The sequence below is a fragment of the Pipistrellus hanaki genome (assembly GCF_964339955.1).
Source record: "Pipistrellus hanaki genome assembly, chromosome: 4".
NCBI classification, from domain to species: domain Eukaryota; kingdom Metazoa; phylum Chordata; class Mammalia; order Chiroptera; family Vespertilionidae; genus Pipistrellus; species Pipistrellus hanaki.
The window spans coordinates 99,439,883-99,465,069 of NC_140506.1; the positions used below are offsets into that span (position 1 = coordinate 99,439,883).

Sequence of the window (25,187 nt, forward strand, 5' to 3'; positions counted from 1 at the left end):
GCTGATGATGGCTTGTGGAAACTGAAGGGCTAGAATCCTGAATCTGACCTTTAAGAAACTCATCTTCCACAGCCACTGTGCTGCAAGATTTTTCTTCATGACACAGAGCTCATTTTGACCCCAAATGGGGAAGTGTACTGAAACATTCTTTAACATTTTCCTTTAGAGAGAGAGAGAGAGAGAGAGAGAGAGAGAGAGAGAGAGTGAGTCCTGGAGAATTAAAGTTATTGATAGTTTAAAAGCTACTGATAGTTAAAAATGAAAAGAAAGAAAAAAAGTTTTAGTTCAAGCTTTTCCAGGAAAATAACAGAAACAAAGAAAAAAAAAAAAACCTTTCCCTTAAATAGTGTCCTTATAAAGAACCCACTTTATAAAGAACCCACTTTATAAAGAACCCACTAGCACCAAAAGGCAGAAGCCTTTTGGTGCTAGTGGGTTCTTTATAAGGACACTATTTAAGGGAAAGGTTTTTTTTTTTTTTCTTTGTTTCTGTTATTTTCCTGGAAAAGCTTGAACTAAAACTTCATTGAAAGATGCTAACTTTCAATGCTGAAAGCCCTGCCTCTGAAGGGTCGTCAGCATTCTTTTGGAGTCTACTTAGCTTAGAAATAATCATGAACAGTCAGTCTCTTCAGCAACAAATATTTAGTTTAGTAGCAGGTTAATGAATAACAATCCCGGTGGTATTTAATGCCCCTGCCCAGCCCAATCACCGCTACTTTCAAACTCTCTGTTGTCAACAGGAGCCAGAGGTCCTTTGCCCCTGGTTGTAAAGATAAAATATTCTTGTTCTGTGTTTTGTTGCTATAGTAAAATCAGGTGAGGAGAGTCTTTATAGAGCAGTGGTGGCTTAAAAGAATTGTAAGTGGTGATTTTTCAGTTACTTACAGAAATAAGTATTAGGGTGACAATCTATAATAAAATAAAATATTGATAGTTCTTTTGCAAGTTGAAATAAGGAAGATTTTTCCTCTCAACATGTACAAAGAAGTTCAGCCTATAGAATCTTCATAGTGTTATTAAACCATGAAGATACCCAAATTCATATTTCAGACAGGATGGATGCTTAACTCAAATTATTTTTAAAAATTTGATCTCAACTCAGCAAGCTTATGACCCTTTGCAAAATTGTGAGTTTCTAAATTCCTGCCTTCTGCTTAATGATAGGACAGCTGAGAGGGTGTGGTGTGCTGCTTGTTCTAGCATGCCTGAAATGAAACGAAGGAAAAGAAGCTAAATTTGGGCTAAATTTGTACATTGGCTTTTGGGTTTTCTGACCCTTGTTCTTGGCCCTCTTAGTAACCCGGTAACCTCTAGCCTCAATCTTTCTTCTCACCCGAAACGTAACTCCCAAGAGTGAGGTCTTCACCAGTAGTTCCCAGCTTTTGCAAATCTGAGAATTTTTGAAAGCCAAAAATGTTGGCTGACATCCACACAATAGTACTTGTATATTTCAAGTGTTTAAACACTGCATGTTGACAATAAATAAATTAAAAAAAAATTGCAAGTTTGCATTTTTTCATTACAGCTGAATCTAGTATACATATTAGCAAATATTCTTTATTCAGTCTGCGTCTGCATGGTCAGCATATAGTTTTAGTAACCACTTACGATTCTCAGGCCCTGTTTTCCATAGCACTGGAATTATCCTTGGAGGACAGTTTCTCTTCCTCTTTCCCTAATACAAAGTGCCGCTCTTTGAGCCACATACCCTCTCCCCCACTGGGTTTGCCCTCCATTCCCTAAGAAATTGGGCAATGCAGACTGCAGTGTCTGCTTATTTCCGTAGGCTTATTCAAGCAATTTACAGCTCTCCAGTTATCTGAAAATTGTTTGTTTTCTGATGCAATAAAGATTGTGGAGACCAGTGTTCTAGTAAGGCAGGGATGAAACAGGAAACTCATGGTGTTATCTTATAAGTACCTCAAGATTAAAAGGAAGATAAACCTATTCCTACCCTAGCTTGGTTAACGTTTTCCTGTTTTCCAGTTGAGTAAATCATGACACTGAAAGAATAAGACAATCACCAGGTTTAAGAGGAACATTGATCAGAGCAAGAATCAGAACGTGTTTTTTTCTATATCTGTCTTAGGTATGTGCCTTGGGAAAAAACTATAGTCTGTCAGGAGAAAAGAAAAAATACATCTTCAATACAAGTTTGAGACGATGGTGACGCTGGTGCCTACAAAGGTGCTAGAGTCAGACCTGCCGAGAGTGGTGGCACTTTTGAAAAGTCTCGAGGAGCAGGTAATGGTTGTAACTGCACAAGTTCAAGATCTGACAAAAAAGTTCAAGCGAGGACCTACCCTACAGAGAGGGTCTCAGCCTCTTGGAGGTGGAAGGCCAGTTGGTCCTCCTGTACATTGTGGATGAGTCATCTCATTCTGGACAAAGCCTCAGAGCTTCAGGGACATGCTGCAGTTTTGAAACTGGCGGAGATTTGCACGGTTTTAGAAAAACTTTGACCCTTGGACCAAAAACTGAAGTATTAAATTGACAAATGGCTCATGACGATAGTGACAGGCAGCCTTAGTGAGAATGACCCACTCGTTTTAAGCCTCATCCCAGCAATATGATGAGCAAGTTGAGCTCTGAGGATGAGGAAGATGAAACGGAGAAAGGACAGTCGTGGGGCTTCAGGGAAGAAATCCGAAAACAGAGCAGTTAAGTAATATGTTGCACCCACTTGGTTCCAGTATATTATGATGAAACAGAGATTTTGTGGGAGAAGCGTCTAGAACGAGCCAGGAGGCAAGCATTGAGCAGCTCTGCCATGCGTGAACTTAAGGAGCAGTACTCATGCTCCAGAGGAAATCTGTGACACCCGCATCTTCAAGGTACTCGCCAGAGTCAGGAGGATCAACACAGGATTAACTATGAGTAGAGCATGAAGGTGTGTTTAAGTGTCAGTAAGCGAGAGAAAGGATGATGAAAATGTGAAAATGTCATGAACTCATGGCTTCATTCTCTCACGCACTTCAGTGACATCAGTGCTTTGACAAGAGGAACCCTCATCTTGATGAGGGTCAGAATCCTATTACGAAATGGAAGAAGCCCTCACTGGTTTGACTTAGTGGATGGAGCGTCAGCCTGCAGACTGAGAGGTTCCAGGGTCAATTCCGGACAAGGACACATGCCTGGGTTGCCGGCTTGATCTCCCTCCCCCGCAGTGGGGGTCATGCAGGGGTCAGCTGATCAGTGATTCTCTCTCATCATTGATGTATCTATCTATCTATCTCCTTTCCTCTCTGAAATCAATTAAAAATATATATTTTTTAAAAAGTGGAAGAAGATACCCAAGGAAGGTTGGAAGAATAAAGATTTTTGGAGCGGCAGTGATTGTGGATATATATATATGTTTTGGCATCCTGGGATACTTCCAATTTCACTGTGTGTCGGTTTTTTCCTTGGAACTTACTGTTTTCTCTGGACATGTGGAAATCTATTAATAAAACTGATTTTACTTATGAACAAAAAAATATACAAGTTTGTACTACTGAATGGAGAACTTTATGTTAAAATGAACAGAGAACTTTATATTAAAACCAGAGGCCCGGTGCACAAAATTTGTGCACAGGACAGGTGACCCTCAGCCCAGCCTGCACCCTCTCCAATCTGGGACCCCTCAAGGGTCGGGCCTAAATGGGCAGTCAGACATCCCTCTTACAACCCAGGACTGCTGGCTTCCAACTGCTCACCTGCCTGCCTTCGTGATCGCCCCTAACCACTTCTTCCTGCCAGCATGATCACCCCCTAACCATTCCCCTGCCAGCCTGATTGATGCCTAACTGCTCCCCTGCCAGCCTCGTCAACCCTAACTGCCCTCCCTTGAATGCCTGGTCATCCTAACTGCCCTCCTTTGCAGGCCTGGTCCCTCTCAACTGCCCTCCCCTGCTGGCCATCTTGTGCTGGCCATCTTGTATCCACATGGGGAAAGGATCTTTGACCACATGGGGGCAGCCATATTGTGTGTTGGAGTGCTGGTCAATCTGCATATTACTCTTTTATTAGATAGGATAGAGGCCTGGTGCACAGGTGGGGGGCAGCTGGTTTGCCCTGAAGGCTGTCCCAGATCAGGATGGGGGTTCCCTTGGGGTATGGGGCGGCCAAAGTGAGGGGCCTGTGGTGGTTTGCAGGCTGGCCACACCCCTGGTGACCCAAGCAGAGGCCCTGGTATCTGGAATTTATTTATCTTCTACAATTGAAACTTTGTAGCCTTAAGCAAAGGCCTGGGCTGTCAAAGGCAGGTGGAAAGCTTTTGACAGGGAAACCCAAGACTTCCTACTGCTCTCTGTGGCCGCAGCCATCATGGTTCAGTTTATTTGCATATTTGCTCCTGATTGGCTAATGGGCATGGCTTGTGGGTATAGCGGAGGTATGGTCAATTTGCATATTCCTCTTTTATTAGATAGGATGAAGGGCTTGCTTCTATTTCTTCTCTCTGGCTTTAGCTAAAGGATGCCACTTCATTGTTTCTTTTCTGTGCACCCTCCCAGGTAAGGTGGATAATCCTGTATAATATAAGCCTAATATGCAAATTGTCCCCCCCACTGGGAGTTTGACCACATGGGGGCAGCCATTTTGTGTGTTGGAGTGATGATCAATCTGCATATTACTGTTTTATTAGATAGGATAGAGGCCTGGTGCACGGGTGGGGCCAACTGGTTTGCCCTGAAGGGTGTTCCAGATCAGGGTGGGGGTTCCCTTGGTGTGTGGGGAGGCCTTGGCGAGGGGTCTGTGGTGTTTTGCAGGCCAGTCATACCCCCCTGGTGATCCAAGCGGAGGCCCTGGTATCTGGGGTTTATTTACCTTCTACAATTGAAACTTTGAAGCCTGGAGCAGAGCCAAGCCTCCTGGTTGCTCCATGGCTGCCACCATTTCTGTTTGGATTTGTTTACCTTCTATAATTGAAACTTTGTAGCCTTGAGTGGAGGCTTAGGCTGGCTAGGGCAGGTGGAAAGCTTGGCTTCCTCCATTGTTGGGGAAACACCTCCCTCCTGCTCTCTGTGGCCACAGCCATCTTGGTTGGGTTTATTTGCATACTCGCTCTGATTGGCTGGTGGGCGTGGCCGGTGTGTATAGCGGAGGTATTGTCAATTTGCATATTACTCTTTTATTAGATAAGATTACTATCCCAGCTTCCTTTTAATTTCCATTTGCCTGAAAATTATTTTTTCTATTCTTTATTATCAGTCTGTGTGAGTCCTTTGTTCTGAGGTGGGTCTCTTGTAGACAGGAAATATATGGGCCATGTTTTCTTATCATTTACCTAACCTGTGTTTTTTGATTGGAGCATTTAATCCATTTACATTTAAGGTTATTAGTTACTGGAGACCGGTGCGTGGATTCGGGCACCAGTGTGCTCCCTTGGCCTGGTCTGTGAGCATTAGGCCAAAACCAACCCTCTGACATCCCCTGAGGGTCTCAGATGCAAGAGGGTTCAGGCTAGGCTGAGGGACCTCACCAGGGCACTGTCAGGGCCAGGAATGGACCGTGGGAGGGCTCCAGGGCATGTCTGGCCTGTCGTTCCCAGTCCTGATTGGCCAGACCCCAGTAACAGCTAATCTTCCAGACAGGTGTCTGCCTCCTGGTGATCAGTGAATGTCATAGCAACTGTTTGAACAGTCAAACAATCTGAGGGACAATTATCATATTAAATATATATATATATATATATATATATATATATATATATATACACACACACACACACACACACACACACACACACACACACACTAGTGACCCGCTGCATGAAATTCACGCACATTAAAAGAGGATTAATTAGAGGAAACAATTTAATATTGCTATTTGCCCTTTCTCTATAATAGAAGTGTCAGAGATGAAAAAAAGTAGTAAAATGTATATGAAAACCTTCCTCACCCAGAGTCAAGTCCCCGCCCACCCACATGCACCTAAAAATAGTGTGAGACCCAGACCTTCTCCCCCGCACCCCCAATTGGGCTTGATACAGACCTAGCCAGTTCCATCCTTGCCAAGCCCTGTCAGGCAGGGGGTGGAGCCTCAGGTCCCCTGGCCTGGTACCAGAATGGGGGGGGGGGTGTAGCCTGAGGTCCCCCAGCCCAGACCAGGGTTGGGGGCACATCCTCAGGTCCCCCATCAAGTCCCTCTGGGCAGGGGTGAGGTGACGTGAGTTCCCTGACCCAGCATGGGGGTGCACCTTGAGGCCCCCCATCAAAGCCTGCTGGATGGGGGGCATGGCTTGAAGCCCCCTGTCAAGCCCAGCCTCAGATCCCCTGGCCCAGTGCTGGGGTTGGGGGTGTGTGGCCTGAGGTCCCCTTTCAAGCCCAATCACAGGTATCAGGCCTAAAAAGGCAATTAGATAGCCCTCTCACAATCCAGGACTACTGTCTCCTAACCATTCACATGCCTGCCTGCCTGATTGCCCCTAACCACTCATCCTGCTGGCCTGATCACCCCAACTGCCTCCCCCTTCCCCCCACTGGCTTGATCATCTCCAACTGCCCCTCTTCTGCTGGCCTGCTTGCCCCCAACTGCCCCGCTGCCAGTCTGATCATCCCCAACTGCCCTCCACTGCCAGCCTGCTTGCCCCCAACTGCCCTCCCCTCCTGGCCTGATCACCCCTGATTGCCTCTGCCTCGGCCCTGCCACCATGGCTTTGTCCAGATGGTCTCCTGGAAGGTGTCCAGGTCTAATTAGCATATTACCCTTTTATAAGTATAGATAGATTGATACTTGTTTGTTTCCATTATATATTCTTTATGCCTGTGTTTCTTCTTCTCTTTCTATTTATTCTTTTTTTTTTTACATAAATTCTTTAGCATTTCTGGCTTGGTGGTAATAAACTCCCTTAGCCTTTTTTTGTCTGTGAAGCTTCTGATTTCTCCTTCAATTTTGAATTATAGCCTTACTGGGTATATTATTCTTGGATTCAGTCCCTTGCTTTGCTTCTCTTTGTATATTTCATTCTATTCCCTTCTGGCCTGATGTGTTTCTATAGAGAAATCAGTTGATAATCTAATAGGAGATCCCTTGTAGGTAATATTCTGTCTCTCTCTGGCAACCTTTAACATTCTTACTTTGTTGTTGATTTTGCCAATTTAATTATGATGTGTCTTTGTTTTGTTTTTTTGGTGTTTTAAAAAAAATATATATTTTATTGATTTTGTACAGAGAGGAAGGGAGAGAGATAGAGAGTTAGAAACATCGATGAGAAAGTGTCATCGATCAGCTGCCTCTTGCACACCCCCTACTGGGGATATGCCTGCAACCAAGGTACATGCCCTTGACTGGAATCAAACCTGGGACCCTTCAGTCCCCAAGCCGATGCTCTATCCATTGGGCCAAACCGGTTTCGGCTATGATGTGTCTTTGGGTTGGTCATTTTGGAAATCAACTACAGTCCTCCGCTCTACCAACTGAGCTATTGAAGGGATGTGTGTTGGTCATTTTGGATTCATCTTGTTTGGGACTTTATGTGCTTCTTGGACTTGTGTGACTTTTTCTTCCAAAAATCAGGGAAGTTTTCTGTTATTTTTCAATCAGGTTTTCTATTCCTTGCTCAGTTTTCCTCTCCTTCTGGCACCCCTAAAATGTTGTTTCATTTCATGTTTTCCCAAAGCTTCCTTAGGCTCTTCTGCTTTTTAAGTTTTGTTTTTTATTTTTTGTTTGTTTGTTTGTTTTTTCAGTTGCTGCTCTGCTCGGGTGTTTTTTCCTACTGTATCTTTTAACTCACTGATGCAGTCCTCAGCTTCTTCTGGACTACTTTTGATACTTTCCATTGTGTTCTTTATTGTATTCTTCATTTCTTCTTGCTTCTTCTTCATTTCCTCTTGGTTCCTACACATGTTGTTGAATTTGTCTTTCCTTCTTTTCAGCATGCTTATAACCTTTGCTCTGAATTCTTTTTCTGACAAATTGCTTGCCTCCATTTCATTTATTTTATTTTCTGGTGATTCCTCCTCTTCTTTTGTATGGGGATTATTTCTTTGTCTCCTCATTATTATTGTTCCTTTGTGATTGTTTCTATGTATTATATCAAACTGCCATGCCACCCAGATTTTTTTAGTTTGTCTTATATGGTAGACTGGAGGTCCAGTGCATGAATTCATGTACATTGAAAGTAAATTAATTAGAAGGAGCCTGGCGGGGTGGGACTGGGGCAAGATGGGCCAGACACACCCTGGAGCCAACCTCCTATAGTGCCTTTCTGGCCAGCCACACCTGGGGTGGCACTGGGGCTTGAAGGGCATCTGCAAAGTGAGCAGAGTCCCTCTGGCTGGCCTTTGGGGATTGGTTTAAGGCCCCGCTCCCCTGTTCTGTCTGCCATGTCTCAGTTTCCAGTTAGGTAGTAAGCACCATGTTGGAGTTCCAAGTGATCCACCACTCCTCTGTTTGTGTCTATCTCCACAGCCTTGGCTGTGAGCAGGCAGGAGCAATCTGCCTGCTTTGCCTGCCTGCCTGCCTGCTGACAATCTTAATCTCTCAAGCATCTGCTTCTGACAGGGCTTTAGGTGGGGTGGTGCTTTATAGCTTTTCAGGACTCAATGGCCTCCCTTCAACCCAGTCCCTGAGGGCTCTTTGGGGCTATTCCTCATCTTTGTGTCCTCTGTGCAGCTCAAGGTGTAGGTTGGGTGTGACTGTATTGGCTGTCTTGAGGCTGCTGGGAGGGCTGGCTCTTCAGGAGAAAATGGCTGCTTAGTTTGGAGGGTCAGGAAAGTCTCAGTGCTGGATTCCTGTCACTTCTCCCTGACCCACTCTCCTCCACAGCCTCTCCCCAGACCCCACACATCCGTACCGACACCTGCACAGCAGCCTTGGTGAATGTAATTGAAAAGTCCTATGAACTGGGTTTAGCAAATAAAAGAAGACAAAATAAAAGGCAAAACAACCACGTGACTATGAGTTCCTCTCCCCCCTGGCACTTCGTGGCTCAGGCAGCTCTGCAGGCCACCTTTCTGGGCGCAGCCTCTCACAGCTGTGGGCTTAGATCTACAGTAGAATCTCCAGCCGCCAGCAGCCTGTGGACCTCCCTCCCACAGTTGGATGTTATGCCTGTCCCCAAGGTATGCAGACTTGGTGCCCTGCAGCTTTCTTATGACCCTCTTGGCCTGGTGGTCACACGTCTCTCTTCAGCACAGATCCCGGATCCTACCTTTGTCCAGGTGTTCTCTGCCCTTCCCAGCTGTGTCCAATTTGCCAATTCCGGGTGGATGTTATTCAATTTAGTTGCTTTTTCTATCTCCTTTGGGACAAGGTACAGGACACATCTGCCTATTCAGCTGCCATTTTTTTCTCTCCTCTTTAAAAAAAAAAATGTTTTTTAATTGTTCATAGTATTACAGATATCTCCCATCTCCTCCCCTGCTTCAGTGGCTTTCCTTTTGAGGAGTTGAATAAATAAAAGGAGAAAAGAATGAATAAGTGCTCTTTATAATAACTGTTTCAATAGGCCACATCCACTCCCCTCTGCAGAGCAGAATAGTAAGTGGGTCATGAGCATGGAGTCTGTGTGAGAGGAGTTTGGCTCCTCTCTCACTAGCTGTGTGACCCTGGGAAAGTTACTCAACTACTCAACTTGTCTGTGCTCAATGTTCTCATCTACAAAATGAGAATAAAAATAGTGCCTAACTAATGGAACTATGATGATTACACTAATTAAAACATACAAAGTACTCAAAATGGTACCTGGCACAAAACAACACTCTGGAATTGTTATATCTTACTTATTAAGACTCAACACACACACACATCCCACACACACACTCACACATGTGTGCACACTTCCACACAAAAGACTCAACACAGCAAATATTGATTAGTCTCACTGTACACACAGCACTGCCTCTATCTCTATCTTGATTTAGGCTTCTTTGGCATAAGTTTACCAACACTTATGCTAGGAAATATTATTTATAAACTCCTCATTCAGTAAAGAAAAACATGTTTGTAGAAGGCTTTATTTTAGAGAAAAAGCAGTCTCATCATTTTTGTTAAATTACTCATCATTGGTTCTTATCTTTTTACATATTGAATACAAGACTATAACTAACAATTAAGCATATTATATGTTGATTAGATGAGAGAGACAGAGAGAATTTGAGGAAAAGATTCTTAGGTGAAGTAATTTGAACACACAGCTGTTCAATGTGGCAAAGTTGGCATCCAAACCTAGGGACATCTGATTTCAGAATATCATTCCACTATGCTACATATTTCCCAGATTATTCATTTATGGTACATTTTATGTATTAGAGATTGAGAATGAGTAGCTTCACTTCAATATGTGAGCTGTATAACTGTACAACATTATATGCAGGTATGTAAGGGGATTTGCTGGTTGTTTTTCATCCTTTCTCTTACAGAACTCTAAGAAATGCCTTGGATTACATCAATCACTGAGCCATTGTGTGTGTGTGTGTGTGTGTGTGTGTGTGTGTGTGTGTGTGTTTAAAATATTTTTATTGATTTCAAAGAGGAAAGGAGAGAGAGAAATATCAATGATGAGAAAGAATCATTTATTGGCTGCCTCCTGCACACCCCACACTGAGGATCAAGCTTGCAAGCTGCACATATGCACTACTGGTATTTGAACTATGACCTCCTGGTTCATAGGTTGATGCTCAACCACTGAGCCATGCCAGCTGGGCGAGCCATTGTTTTAGTATATAGAAAATGAGCTCTTGTTACTTGAAAGTAGAGAAGTAAGCAAAAAACCATTAAGGGGACAAAGCCCTTGTGTATTAAAGAACATTTGTATTCTACTTACATCACTCAGAATGCTCTTCTAATTGTAATGTATGCATGTTTGGTTAGGGAAAACTTTTTAGGGCTAAGCAATGTACTTTTTAAATTGAAAACCAAGTGTATTTTCTAATATTTATTAATGTACATATGTATGTTTAGCATAAACTTTTCAGTCTAGAATAATGAACATTTTCATTGGTAGCAAGAAAGGCAGGAAAAAAATATATGAGTGCTCAACAAAATTTTTTAGAATTATAAAAATACTAGAGGTATGAAATTCATGCACTGGGGGGTGCCCCTCAGCCTGACCTAATTGCCCCCAAGTGCTCTCCCCTGCAGGCCTGGTTGTCCCCAACTGAGCTCCCCTGCCAGCCATCTTGTGATGATGTGGGGGCAACCATCTTGTGATGACATTGGGACAGCCATCTTGTGAGACATGGGGGCAGCCATCTTGTGAGTGTCAAATTGCATATTATCTCTTTATTATATAAGATATAAGATCAGGTGTGGCATCAAAACCAGAAGAAATGTAGATAGAATCATAAACTATTATTTATCTCTAGTGTTTGATTTTAGGGTAAAAGTTCATTTCAGACTTATACTACAGTAAGAAAAATATTGAAATATTTATTCATTTGTTCAATAAATGCTTGTTTTGCCTCCTGTGTGCTAGGAAAATTCTGGGTTTTCACCCCAAATTTTAAAATTCAGATTTGCTTTAAACTTGAGTTGGACCATTCACATTAACATAGAGCAATGCTGACTATTTCTAGTGATGGATTCTTTCAGATGGCTGGTTTTAGTAAAACCTCTTCATATTAGTGTGAAAATAAAAATGTTGGAAACCATTTTCTGGTTTGTTTGTTTTGTAGGGAATAATAGCTATTTCTTTGTTATTTATGGGATATTATTATCCTTAGTCAATTTTAATGAATAATAATTATTTCTAACTATGAGAGACAGTATTAGTTTTCTGTTTCAATGGGTGTTATAAATGAGAAGCAATTTTATTTTTGCTGAGAACAACTCTTCATTTATTTTAAGTATATATTTATTTTTTTCAAAGAGGAAGGGAGAGGAAGAGAGAGGTAGAAACATCAATGATAAGAGAGTCATTGATTGGCTGCTTCCTGTATGCCCCATACTGAGGATTGAGCCTGAAACTCAGGCATGTGCCCTGCCTGGGAATTGAACTGTGATCTCTTGGTTCATAGGTCAATGCTGAACTACTGAGCCATGCTTGCTAGGAGTAAATGGGATTTTTAAAGTTTCTTATTCAGAGGGTGCATTACTGGTGTATAAAAATGTCATTGATTTCTGAATGGTAATTTTTTATTCTTTGCCAAATTTATTTATTAAATCTTTCAGTGTTTTGGTGAGCCTTCAGGGTTTTCTATGTACACTATCATACCATCTATGAATAATGACAGTTTTACTTCCTCCTTTCCAATTTGGATGCCTTTTATTTCTTCTTCTTGTCTGATTGCTTTGTCTAGGACTTCTAGAACTATATTGAATAAGAGTGGTAATGGTGGATATCCCTGTCTTTTTTCTATTCTTAAATTAAACACTTTTAATTTTTTTCCCACTGAGTTTGATGTTGGCTGTAGGTTTGTCATATATAGTCTTTATTACATTGAAGTAAATTCTCTCTATTCCTACTTTGCTGAGAGTTTTTATTATAAATGGGGGCTGGATTTTGTTGAATGTTTTTCTGCATCTATTGATATGATCATGTGATTTTTGTCTTTCAATTTGTTTATGTAACTTATTATATTTATTGATTTGTGAATATACTAGCCTTGTATCCCTGGAATAAATCCCATTTGATCATGGCGTATGATCTTTTTAATCTATTGTAGGATCTGGTGTGCTAATGTTTTGTTGCGGATTTTGGCATATATGTTCATCAGGGATATTGGTCTGTAATTCTTTTTCTTTGTTGTGTCTTCATATGGTTTTAGAATTAGGAAAATTCTGGCCTTGTGAAAGGAGCTTGGGAGTATTCATTCCTTTTGGATTTTTTGGAACAGTTTGAGGAGGATAGGTGTTAGTTCTTCTTAGAATATTTGGTAAAACTCATGTGTGAAGCTATTCTGTCCAGGACTGTGTTTGCTGGATGGATTTTGATTACTGCTTCAATTTCATCAGTTGTTATTGACTTATTCAGGTTTTCTGATTCTTTCTGATTGAGTTTTGGAAGATTGCATGTTTCCAAGAGTTTAACTATTTCCTCCAGGTTGTCCTATTTGTTAGCATATAGTTGTTCATAGAATTTTCTTACAATCCTTTGTATTTCTATGATGTTAGTGGTTAATTTGTCTCTTTCATTACAGGTTTTATTTATTTGGGTCTGTTCTCTTTGTTTCTTGATGAGTCTGGCCAAAGGTTCATCAATCTTGTTTATCTTTTCAAAGAACAAGCTCTTGATTTCATTAATCTTTTGCATTGTATTTTTATTCTCTATGCCATTTATTTTTGATGCCACTCTGATCTTTATTATTTCCTTCTTTCTACTTCCTCTAGTCTTTTCTTATTGTTCTCTTTCTAATTCTTTTAGTTGTAGGTTTATATTGTTTATTTAAGCTTTTTTTCCCCTTCTTTTCTTTTTTCTTTTTAGTTTCCTAAGGTAGGCCTGTAATGCAATGAACCCTCTCAGGACTGCTTTTGCTGTGTCCCATAGATTTTGGTTGTTGTGTGTTCATTTCCATGTGTTTCCAGGAAGTTTTTGATTTCTTCCTTTACCAAGGAATCCATTCATTGTTTAATAATATGCTATTTAACTTACATGTGTTTGAATGTTTGTGAGGGTTTTTTTTATTGCAGTCGATTTCAAGTTTCATGCCATTGTGATCCAAGAAGATGCTAGATATGATTTCAATCTTCTTGAACTTGTAAAGACTTATTTTGTATACTGAGATGTGGTCTATCTTTGAGAATGTTCCATGTACACTTGAGAAGACTGTCTATTCTGCAGCTTTTAAATTCATCTGATCTAATGTGTTATTTAAGGTTGCTGTTTCTTTGTTGATTTTTTTATCTGGAAGATCTATCCAGCGATGTCAGTGGGATGTTAAAGTTCCCTACTATGACTCTATTGCTGTGTAACTCTCCCTTAAAGTCCTCCATAAATTAAAAAACACATTTAGTTTCTCCTATGTTGTGTGCATATATGTTTTCCAGAGTTATATCCTCTTGTTGGATCAATCCATTTAGTATTATGTAGAGATTTTATTTGTGTCTTGTTATGAAGTTTATTTTGTCAGATATAAGTATTGCTGCTCCCACTTTTTTATTTCCATTTCCATAGAAAAATTTTTCCATCCCTTCACTTTCATGCTATGTGAATCTTTTGTTCTGAGATGGGTCTTCTGTAGACAGCATATATATGGGTTATATTTTCTTATCCATTCGGCTAACTTATGTCTTTTAATTGGAGTGTTTAATCCATTTACATTTAAGGTTATTATTGTTAGATATTTATTTATTGCCACTTCTATTGTTTATGCCTCTACTCCCCTCTTACCCCTCTATTTTGCTTCTTGTTACAACAGTCTCTTTAGCCTTCTTGGAATGTTGATGTGGTGGTAATAAACTCCTTTAGCCTGTTTTTTGGGAAGCTCTTTATTTCATCTTCAATTTTGAATGATAGCCTTCCTGGATAAAATTGTTTTGGTTTCAGAGTATTGCTTTTCATTACTTTGAATACTTCATGTCATTCTTTTCTGGCCTATAGTGTTTCTGTTGAGATCTCAACTGACTGCCTTAGAGGAGCTCCCTTGTAGGTAACTGATTTTATCTCTCTTGCCGTCTGTAAGATTCTCTCTTTGTCTTTAATGTTTGCTATTTTAATTACAGTATGATGTGTTTCAGTGTGGGTTCCCTTGTGTTCATCTTAATTGAGACTCTATACTTCCTGGATTTATTTGATATTTTTCTTTGCCAGGTTAGGGAAATTTTCTGTGGTCACTTCTTCAAACAGCTTCAGTAGCCCATGCTCACTTTCTTCTCCCTCTGGCACCCCTATAACGCAGATGCAGATGTTGTTCTGTTTCACATTGTCCCAAAGTTCCCTTAAACTATCCTTGCGCTTTTAATTTTTTTTTCTTTTTCTGCTCTAGTTGAGTGTTTTTCTATCTTGTCTTCTGAATTGCTTATTTGATCCACTGCTTCATCCTGTCTATTTTTAATTCCTTCCAGTATTTCCTTGATGTCAGATGGTATTCTTCATTTCCAACTGGTTCTTTTTCATGGTTTCTATGTCCTTTTCCATGCTAACATAGTTCCCATTAATTTCCTTATAGTTCTCACTAAGTTCTTTGAGCATCCTTATAACCATTACTCTGAATTCTATGTCTGGTAAATTGTTTACATTCATTTCATTTAGCTGTTTTTCTTGAGATTTCTCCTTTTCTTTCGTTTAGGGGTTGCTTCTTTGTCTCCCCATATTAGTTGTATCTTTGAGTTTACTTTATGTATTAGACAAAACTTCTATGACTCCAAGTGGTCATGCTTTATGAGGTGGCCTTTTGTAGTAATTGTCTCGTGGGACACAGTAATTTGAACTGCTGAGCTGGATACTCTAGAAGTGTCCCTTTTGTAGGTTATTTGAGCTTTTCTATTGTAAATGGGTCTTGATTTTTGTTGTCTTGTTCATGGGTGGGATCTCCTCTCAGGATGACTTTCTGTGAAGCTCAACTCCGACTACATTCTGCAAGCTGTTGTAAAGGTATTGGACTATAGATAGTTTCAGGAGCCTCTTGAGGCTTCATATGATGTCCTATCCTGACCCTGGTTCCTGGGGGCCTACTAGGCCTCAGTAGCCTCTGATTTCTTCCACACCAATGGTGTCATCTCATCAGCCCATTCTCCAACCAAAAGATTTAGATTGCTCTCCTAGAAGCCTGGTTCCTTGGGGAGTTCTTTGTATCACTTTCTTATGTGGCTCTGAAATGCTGGAGCTGATGCTCTGCAAACTTCCTTTCTCCTTTGCTGCTTCTCCTTGTTAAGTTCTGCCAATCTTTTGATGTCTGACTTCTAGAATTATGATCTGTGAAACTCAGCTGTATTTCATTTGTAAAATAACTATATTTTATATATAAATATATAATACTTAGGAGTAGTTAAGTATGTGCCTAATATATCTTTACTGTTATCTCATATAGTACTTCATTTTTCCTTCTGATCTGTGCTTCCTAGTTATAAAATGTTCATCTGTGTACTTTAAAATTGTTTCTAGGGTGATTGTGCAAGCTTCCTTGTTTAACCTGCTGCTAGCTGACATGGTTGATGCAGACTTACTGAAGTTTAGTCAACAGTAAGTAGTATATTTATTCAAATACTAGCTACAAAATATCACATGGAGGCAGGACCTATGAGAGTCTCCATATCTCAGTTATGTTGCCACTACAAATCACGTATCTTAAAAATAATCATGAGAGGCACCACTGGGAATTAGAGAACTAAACATAGTAAGATAGTCATAACTATTTCTCTGCTTCTGAAAGGACACCATTATTTTTTATCCCTCTGTCCACACAGCCAATGCTACAACAGTGTTAAATATCAGAAACCAAAATGATATTTCAGATAGCTTCATGTCCTACATATTGCAATTTGCATTATTGCACTGGATAATGTAAATTGACCTTTGCTTGTGACATTGCAAGAATTAAAAAAATTTAAAAAGTGAATGCTGACAAGGAGAAGTTATGTTCTTTGGTAGATCTGTGTTTTAGATTAGCTATAAAACTCACCTGATTTGAAACATTAATACATATATATATATATTTCAAAGAGGAAGAGAGAGGGAGAGAGAAAATCATTGATTGGCTGCCTCCTGCGCACCCCACATGGGTCTTGAGCCTGCAAACCGTGGAGGTGCCCTATTCAGGAATCAAACCATGACCTCCTGTTTCATAGGCCAATGCTCAACCACTGAGCCATGCTGGCTGGACTGGAAATATTTTCTGGTATGTGCTCTATTTTACAGATTAGAGAGTCATATGTTATAAGAGAAGCACATTATTAGACCTGTAGCAACATTTGACTATATGACCTCTTTTAAAAAATAATTCTTTATTGTTGAAAGTATTATATATGTCTCCCTTCCCCCCCCCCTTGACCCCATTCAGCCTGCCTCCACCCCCCCCTTCCCCAGGCCTTCAGCACCCTATTGTCTGTGTCCATGGGTTATGCATAGATGCATACATGACCTCTTTTTTTTTTTTTTAATGCAACTTAAATGGAGGAAAACTTTGCCAATCCAGTTCCTTGATTTTCTCTTTATAAAATTCCTTTTCTGGTTCAGGGTTTTGTTGCTAAGTCATATTTACAATAATGAGCAAGATGGTTCCTTACAGTTCAGAACCACATCTTTACTTTTGTGTCCCTAGTGCCCAGAAAAGTAAGTAATTCAAATCACTTTTAAAATATGAATAAATTAACAAGAAGTAACTTCAATAAACATACTACAGCTCTCAAATCATTTTTTAATGTGTCTGAGTCCAAATAAATGAAATGTCTCAAACAGTTGGAAAGGGAGGGGTACCATTGACCAAATGCTTTGTTCAATCAAGCCTCACACCAACCAGCCTTGTGATTTTATGATTTTTTACAGAGAGGAAGGGAGAGGGATAAAGAGTTAGAAACATCGATGAGAAAGAAATATCAATCAGCTGCCTCCTGCACACTCCCCAACTAGGGATGTGCTCACAACCAAGGTACATGCCCTTGACTGAAATCGAACCTGGGACCCTTCAGACTGCAGGCAGATGCTCTATCCACTGAGCTAAACTGGTTAGGGCTGTGGTAGATATCTTTGACTCTACAATATTTATTTATAGCCTTCTGTGTCAGGCACTGTGGGAAATGTTGGGGACATAATGCAGCAGGTCTTGTAAAAGAGTCTTCTGATCACCTGCCATCCTTCATTCCCTCTAAACTCTTATGTGCACGGTGTGTTGTAGCTTCTGACTAACTGGCTGCTCTTGAGAACACCTATGCTTTTCTGTGCCCATAAGTTTTACTCTTATCACAAGTCAACACTTTTTGTTTCACATCTGTTCATGTCAGATGCCCTTGCTGTTATAATTACAAGATTTAATTACATTTATATTTTATAAACTTAGGAAATATAAGTCTGAAATGAACATTATTTCTATGAAAACTAAGTTGAATGCTTTAGAGAGTCTTGATAAAGAAAAGTTGTAAAAAGAATGACCATCAAATCTAATGTGATGAGAACTGTAAATGTTCTGGAGAAAAGGCATACAAGGTCTTCTGTGCCTAGATTACCTTGCAAACAACTTTAGGTTCTCCTGTAACTGATAGTAGAAACAGTAGATCATGTGTTATGGACACTACATGCCAGAATGATGGAACAGACTTTCATTAGTGGACTTGGATGTGAAGAAAAAAAACCTAGAGAAGTTATTGATGAATGGTTTTTTTTTTTTTGTTTGTTTTGTTTTTTTTTGCTTTAGCTAACTGTCATCCTCGTCATGTCAGATAAGAACTGAATACAACTGAAACCGGTTTAGCTCAATGGATAGAGCGTCGGCTTGGGGACTGAAGGGTCCCGGGTTTGATTCCAGTCAAGGGCATGTACTTTGGTTGCGGGCATATCCCCAGTAGGGGGTGTGCAAGAGACAGCTGATCGATGACTCTCTCTCGTCGATGTTTCTAGCTCTCTATCTCTCTCCCTTCCTCTCTGTACAAAATCAATAAAATATATTTTAAAACAAAAAGAACTGAATACAGTGAGCAAGAACAGATGTGGCCCTTACCCTTGTGGCAGTGACAGTCTAGTGAGGGGGACAGAGCAATAATATTGTTATATTATCATACAATCATAATTGTCCCAATTTTTTGGAAACTAAGATTCCAGAGAGGTTAACTTTCATGAGGTAGTATAACCAGCAGATTGAAGAACTGGGAATGAAACTCATTCTCTTACTTTCAAATCAAACTTTCTCTGTCTGGTCTCATTTTTTTCTTTTCTTTTTTTCTTCTATTTCTTCCTTAGTTGTAAGGTTTCCATCATTAGTTGAACTATGACAAGATTTCTATTCAAGACAGTGCACTTAGCCTTCAGAAGGCTATCAATATTTTATATGACACAACTTAATTATCAAAAAGTGGTCTGGAAGGAGTACACAAAGAGTAAATCTTAATGAAACAGGGCAGAGAGACTAGGGTGTGAATCTAGTTCTAATGACAAGCTGGGTGACTGTAGACCCTTAATCTGTTTCCAGTCTTTGAAATAGGAGTGACATTATCTTTCCAATGGGATTGTGGTGGGGCTTAAATGAAGTAATACCTGTGGCACACTTACTATAGTACAGAGCACAGACAGCTGTCACTCAGTGAGCATTTTATTTTTATTTTATTTTTTAAAATATATTTTTATTGATTTCAGAGAGGAAGGGAGAGGGATATAAAAACATCAATGATGAGAGAGAATCATCAATCTGCTGCCTCCTGCACACCCCCCATTGGGGATTAAGCCTGCAACCTGGACATATGCCCTTGACTGGAATTGAACCTGGGACTCTTCAGTCTGCAGGCTAATGTTCTATCCACTGAGCCAAACCAGCTAGGGCTGAGTGAGTCTCCTGTTTTGATATTAGTTTCTTTGTTTAAAGAGTTAGGTTTTTCCAGTTCTGTAACCTCTCATGACTATGGGGTTAGTAAAGATATAATTAATAGATAAAAAAGTATAGATAAGTCTTCCTTGAGTCTAATGAGATAATAGAAAAAGTATAAAATAGAGTCAAGATGTACTTAAACAAAAGGTGCCTGATGCATATCTATATATATAAAAGCCTAATATGTTAAGTGTTCAACTGTTTGACCATTCGACCAGTTACTATGACACACACTGACCACCAGGGGTTAGATACTCCAACTGGTATGTTAAGCTTGCTGCTGGGGTATGGCTGATCAGGACTGGGTGAGACAGGCTGGACACGCCCTGGATCCCTTCCATGGTCCCTCCCCAGCCATCTAACCTTATATAGTCCCTCCCTGGGTGGCCCCGATCAACCCCGATTAGAACTGGGTGAGATGGGCTGGACACGCCCTGGAGCCCTCCCGCAGTCCCTCCCAGCCCCAGTCATGCATGGATAGGGTCCCTCGGCCTGACCTGTGCCCTCTTGCAATCCAGGACACCTCGGGAAAGGTCGGAGAGCTAGGTTTGGCCAAATCCCAGCAGGCCAGGCCAAGGAATCCTACTGGTGCATGAATCTGTGCCTTTAGTGTGTATGTATGTACACACACACACACACACACACACACACACACACACATAATACTTACACATGGCATTTGTGTGTGACATAAACCCATGCTACTTTTTCTATTTCAGTCCACCCCTTTCCTCTATGGTTTTGGCATAAATGCTTTGTTTAACAAACCTGCTCAGTCTTTAGATCCCATGGTGATACTCTTTAGGCTAAACCAGTATGCTTAGGGAAACCCAAACGAAAGGTAAAGTGACCTTTGTAGTAATGTATGCAATAATGGAAATATGAATGCAAACTCAGCCTTTTATATTGATTACTAGGCAATTTTCTTGGACTTTGGATATTATTAGTCATTAACTCATAGATTTTGAGTAAGCTATAGTCAAAAGTATTAACATCAAAGAAACTTTAATAGTATCTTTAATGGTATTCTTTAAATTATGTGTACTGTAACTGTCTATGTAATTCATACTAAGCTATATATCGGTTGCTTTATTTAAGTCATTCATTCATTTCTTGTTTAATTCCACAAATGTTTCTGAGGGCCTGCCATTATTAGCTGTCAGATTTGAAGGTGTGCGGAATTCAAGATGAATAAGGAGCCCCACAAATTACCAAATACTGTGCTAAGGGCCCTCTGGAAGCATAATGGGGCACTGAGGGATCAGAGGCGATCCTACCTCGGAATGTCTAGGGTCAGGGAGCAGGTCACAGAAGAGGGGTTCTTGAGGTGAGTGTTGGAGGCTGAGTTGGATTTCCCCTTCTGGACACGGAAAAATCTCATTCCTGGTAAGGAAAACATTATGATAAATGTCTGGAAGCATGAGACTACTCTCAAGCTGTTCATTTAGCCTTTCAACAAATGTCATTGAGAGCCTCCCAAGTTCTAGGCTCTGTGGCAGGGCTATGAACAGCAGTGAAATCTTGGCCCACACAGAGCTTGTGTTCTAGTGGGAGGGAGACAGACAAGAAAGTAAGTTAGTAAAATACATAGTATGTTAGATGGAGATAAGTCCTCTGGTGAAAAATCAAACAAGAAAGAGAATAAGAAGTGCTGGCAAGAGTGCATTTCCAATTGGATGATGGGGAAGGCCTATCGAGGAGGTGACAATTGAATAAAGGACTAAAGGGACATGGGAGGGAACCATGGCAGTTCTCTGGGGGAGAGGGGTGGGCAAGATTGTTGGCAGAAAGCACAGCAAGGGCTCTGAGGTGCAGCATGCCTGGCATTCTAGGCTGATGAGGAGGCCGGCCAGTGTGGCTGGGGCGGGGTCAGGGAGAGGGAGGCCAGATCTCACAGGCCAGGTTTTGGCAGCTCTGCTCTATTATCCCTGTAGCTTCACTGTGAGGTTAATGGTGATAGTGAGGCAGTGGCTGATTTTTCATTTGATTGTTTAATTTATTTTATCTTTACTAGTAGAGCAGTTTTAGGGATAAAAATTAGCATAAAGTACACAGAGTTCCCATATATTCTCTGTCTTTCCAAATGCACAGCCTCCTCTGTAATCAACAAGCCCTACCAGAGTGGTGCCTTTGTGGCAATAGAGGAACCTACCTTGACACATCATCATCACCAAAGTCCACTCTTTACATTAAGGTTTATTCCTGTTGTATAGTCTATGATCTTGGACAAATGTATAAGGACATGCTCCACCATTATAGTGTTATACAGACTAGTTACAACTACTCATCTCTTGTCCACTTCTCACCCGGACAACCAATGGTCCTTTTACAGTCTCCATCGTTTTGCTTTTTCCAAAATGTTATATAGTTGGAATCATATAGTATGCAGCTTTTTCAGATAGGTTTCTTTCCCTAGTCATATTCATTTCAGGTCCTCCATGACATGATCATTCTTTCCTTTTTAGAATAAGATTCCATTGCCTGGATGTACCAGTTTGTTTATTTGGTCACAGATGTACCACAGTTTGTTTATCCATTCACCTACTGAAGGACATCTTGGTGTGTTTTTTTTTGTTTTGTTGTTGTTGTTGTTGTGTTTTTTTTTTTTTGTGTGTGTGTGTGTTTGTGTGTGTGTGTATTTTTAAGTTTTGACAACTATGAATGAAGCTGGTATAAACATCCCTATGCAGTCTTTTGTGTGAACAAGGAGTGCAATTGCTTGATCATATGGTAAGAAAAGTATTTTAGTTTTGTAAGAAGCTACCAATCTGTCATCCAAAGTTACTATGCCATTTTGAATTTCTATCAGCAAAGAAATGAGAGTTCTTGCTGCTCTGTATAGTCACTAGCATTTGGTGTTGTCAGTGTTCTGGATTTTGGCCATAATAATGGGTATGCAGTGGTATCTCATTTTAATTTACAATTCCCTAATGACACATAATATGGAACATTTTTTGTCATTGTTAATTCTCACCTGAGAATATTTTTTCCATTGATTTTTAGAGAGAGTGGAACGGAGGAGGAGAGGTAGATTGAGAGAGAGAAACATAAATATGAGAGAGACACATTGGTTACCTCCCACATGCATCCCGACCAGGGCCAGAGTGAAGCCTGCAACTGAAGTTCGTGCCCTTGACCAGAATCAAACCTGGGATCCTTTAGTCCACGGGCTGAGGCTCTATCTACTGAGCCAAACTGGCTAAGGCTAGGATATTTTTTATATGCCTACTAGAGGTACAGTGCATGAAATTCTTGCATTCAGGAGGTCTCTCAGCTTGGCCTGTACCCTTTTTTAGTCCGAGAGCCCTTGAGGGATGTCTGACTGACAGCTTAGGTCTGCTCCCCATGGGCCTAAGCCATTCCTTAGCACTGCTGGGGAGAGGCTCCTTCCAATGCCTCTGCGCTTTCCAGCTGTGAGCCCAGCTTCTGGCTGAGTGGCACTCAGCTCCTGCATTGAACGTCTGCCCCCTGGTGGTTTGTGCGTGTCATAGCAACTGGTTGTTCCACCATTTGATCTATTTTCATATTAGCTTTTTTTTTTTTTTTTTTTTTAATATATTTTATTGATTTTTGTACAGAGAGGAAGGGAGGGAGATAGAGAGTTAGAAACATCAATGAGAGAGAGACATTGATCAGCTGCCTCTTGCACACCCCCTACTGGGGATATGCCTGCAACCAAGGTACATGCCCTTGACTGGAATCGAACCCGGGGCCCTTCAGTCCCCAAGCCGACGCTCTATCCATTGAGCCAAACCGGTCCAGGCTGCATATTAGCTTTTTAATATATATAGAGGATTTTCTATGTATGTATGTCTCTGGTTAGGAGTCTGTTCATGTCTTTTGCCCATGTTTAAATTAGGTAGCTCATTTTTTATTGATGAGTTTTATGATTTCTTGGATTACAGTCCTTTATCAGATATGTCATTGCAAATATTTTCTCCCAATCTGTGGCTTGCCTTTTCATTCTCTTGACAGAGTCTTAGGCAGAGAAGAAGTTTTTAACTTTAATGAAGTACACTTAATTTTTTAATATATTTTATTGATTTTTTTCAGAGAGGAAGAGAGAGGGATAGATAGTTAGAAACATCGATGAGAGAGAAACATCAATCAGCTGCCTCTTGCACACCCCCTATTGGGGATGTGCCCTCAACCAAGGTACATGGTTAAGGGCACATCCCTTGACCGGAATCGAACCTGGGACCCTTCAGTCCGCAGGCTGACGCTCTATCCACTGAGCCAAACCGGTTTCGGCATGAAGTACACTTTAATGACTTACTTCATAAATTGTGCCTTTTGTGTTAATCCAAATAATAGCGCCAATGTGTTGCTCAGTAGTTGAGCATCAACCTGTGAACCTGGAGATCACAGTTTAGGGTACATGCCAAGGTTGCTGGCTGAATCTCCAGTAGGGGCCAACTGATCAATGATTCTCTTTTATCATTTATGTTTCTATCTCTCTCTCCCTCTCTGGTTCCCTCTCTGAAATCAATCAAAATATCTTAAAAAATAAAAAAAAATCATTGAAATACCTAAAGTATTTGTGTGTTTTTTGAGTTTTTAAAAATCTTTATTGTTGCTGAAACCGGTTTGGCTCAGTAGTAGAGCATCGGCCTGCAGACTGAAATGTCCCTGGTTCAATTCTGGTCAAGAGCATGTACCTTGGTTGTGGGTGTATCCCCGGTGAGTGGTGTGCAAGAGGCAGCTGGTCGATGTTTCTCTCTCATCAATGTTTCTAGCTCTCTATCTCTCTCCCTTTCTCTCTGTAAAAAAATCAATAAAATATATTAAATATGCCTCATACTTTAAAAAAAATAAAATAAAAGTTTCATAAGTTGTTCATCATGAATTAAAAAAAAAATCTTTATTGTTGAGGGTATCACAAATGTCCCTCTCCCCCCTCCCCCGTATTGTCTCCTCCACCTATTTTCCACCCTGCTGTAGGCCTATACCACCCTATTGTCTATGTGTATAGGTAATGCATATCCTATCTAATAAAAGAGTAATATACAAATTGATTGTCACTCCAACACACAAGATGGCTGCCACCATGTGGTCAAAGATGGCTGCCCCCATGAGAACACAAGATTGTCGCCACAAGATAGCTGCAGGGGAGGGCAGTTGGAGTTGATCAAGCTACCGGGGAGGGAAGTTAGGGGCAATCAGGCTGGCAGGCTGGCAATCAGAAGCAGTTAGGGGCAATTAAGAAGGCAGGCAGGCAAGCGGTTGGAAGCCAGCAGTCCTGGGTTGTGAGAGGGATGTCCGACTGCCCGTTTAGGCCTGATCCCAGTAGGATTGGGCCTAAATAGGCAGTTGTATATCCTTTGAAGGGTCCCAGATTGGAGAGGTTGCAGGCTGGGCTGAGGGACACATCCCCCATGCATGAATTTTGTGAACCGGGCCTCTAGTATGCATATAAGATCTTTGTTTAATGTCTTCCTACCTCCCCTATCCCCTTCCCTCTGAGAATTGTCAGTCTGTTCCATTTCCATGCCTCTGATTCTATTTTATTCACCAGTTTATTCTGTTCATTAGATTTCTTATTCATTTATTTTGATTTTTAGATTCAACTGTTGATAGTTATGTATTTATTATTGCCTTTTTATTGTTCACTTTCTTCCCTCCTTGTTCTCCTCCTCCTCCTCCCCCCTTCTCTCCTCTCTCCTCCTCCTCCTCCCCTCTACTCCCCCACCCCCTCCTCCGGCTTCTTCTTCTTCTTCTTCTTCTTCTTCTTCTTCTTCTTCTTCTTCTTCTTCTTCTTTTAGAATACCCTTCAATATTTTATGTAATATTGGTTTGGTGGTGATAAACTCA

The 25,187-nt window shown here is 40.8% G+C and overlaps 2 pseudogenes across 2 annotated transcripts in view; both read left to right on the forward strand.

Annotated features, from left to right (window-relative positions):
* The first annotated feature begins 2,166 nt into the window (after positions 1-2,166).
* LOC311621774 (neuroguidin-like) lies at positions 2,167-3,069 on the forward strand (annotated as a pseudogene). The gene has a single exon. The product of its transcript is annotated as a neuroguidin-like (transcript).
* A 9,491-nt stretch (positions 3,070-12,560) lies between these two features.
* Positions 12,561-25,187, forward strand: part of LOC311621775 — a 28,535-nt pseudogene continuing 15,908 nt past the window's right edge. Inside the window, exons 1-3 of the transcript in view lie at positions 12,561-12,565; positions 15,968-16,045; positions 20,096-20,190. The product of the transcript in view is annotated as an uncharacterized misc_RNA (transcript). The remainder of the gene's footprint in view (positions 12,566-15,967; positions 16,046-20,095; positions 20,191-25,187) is intronic.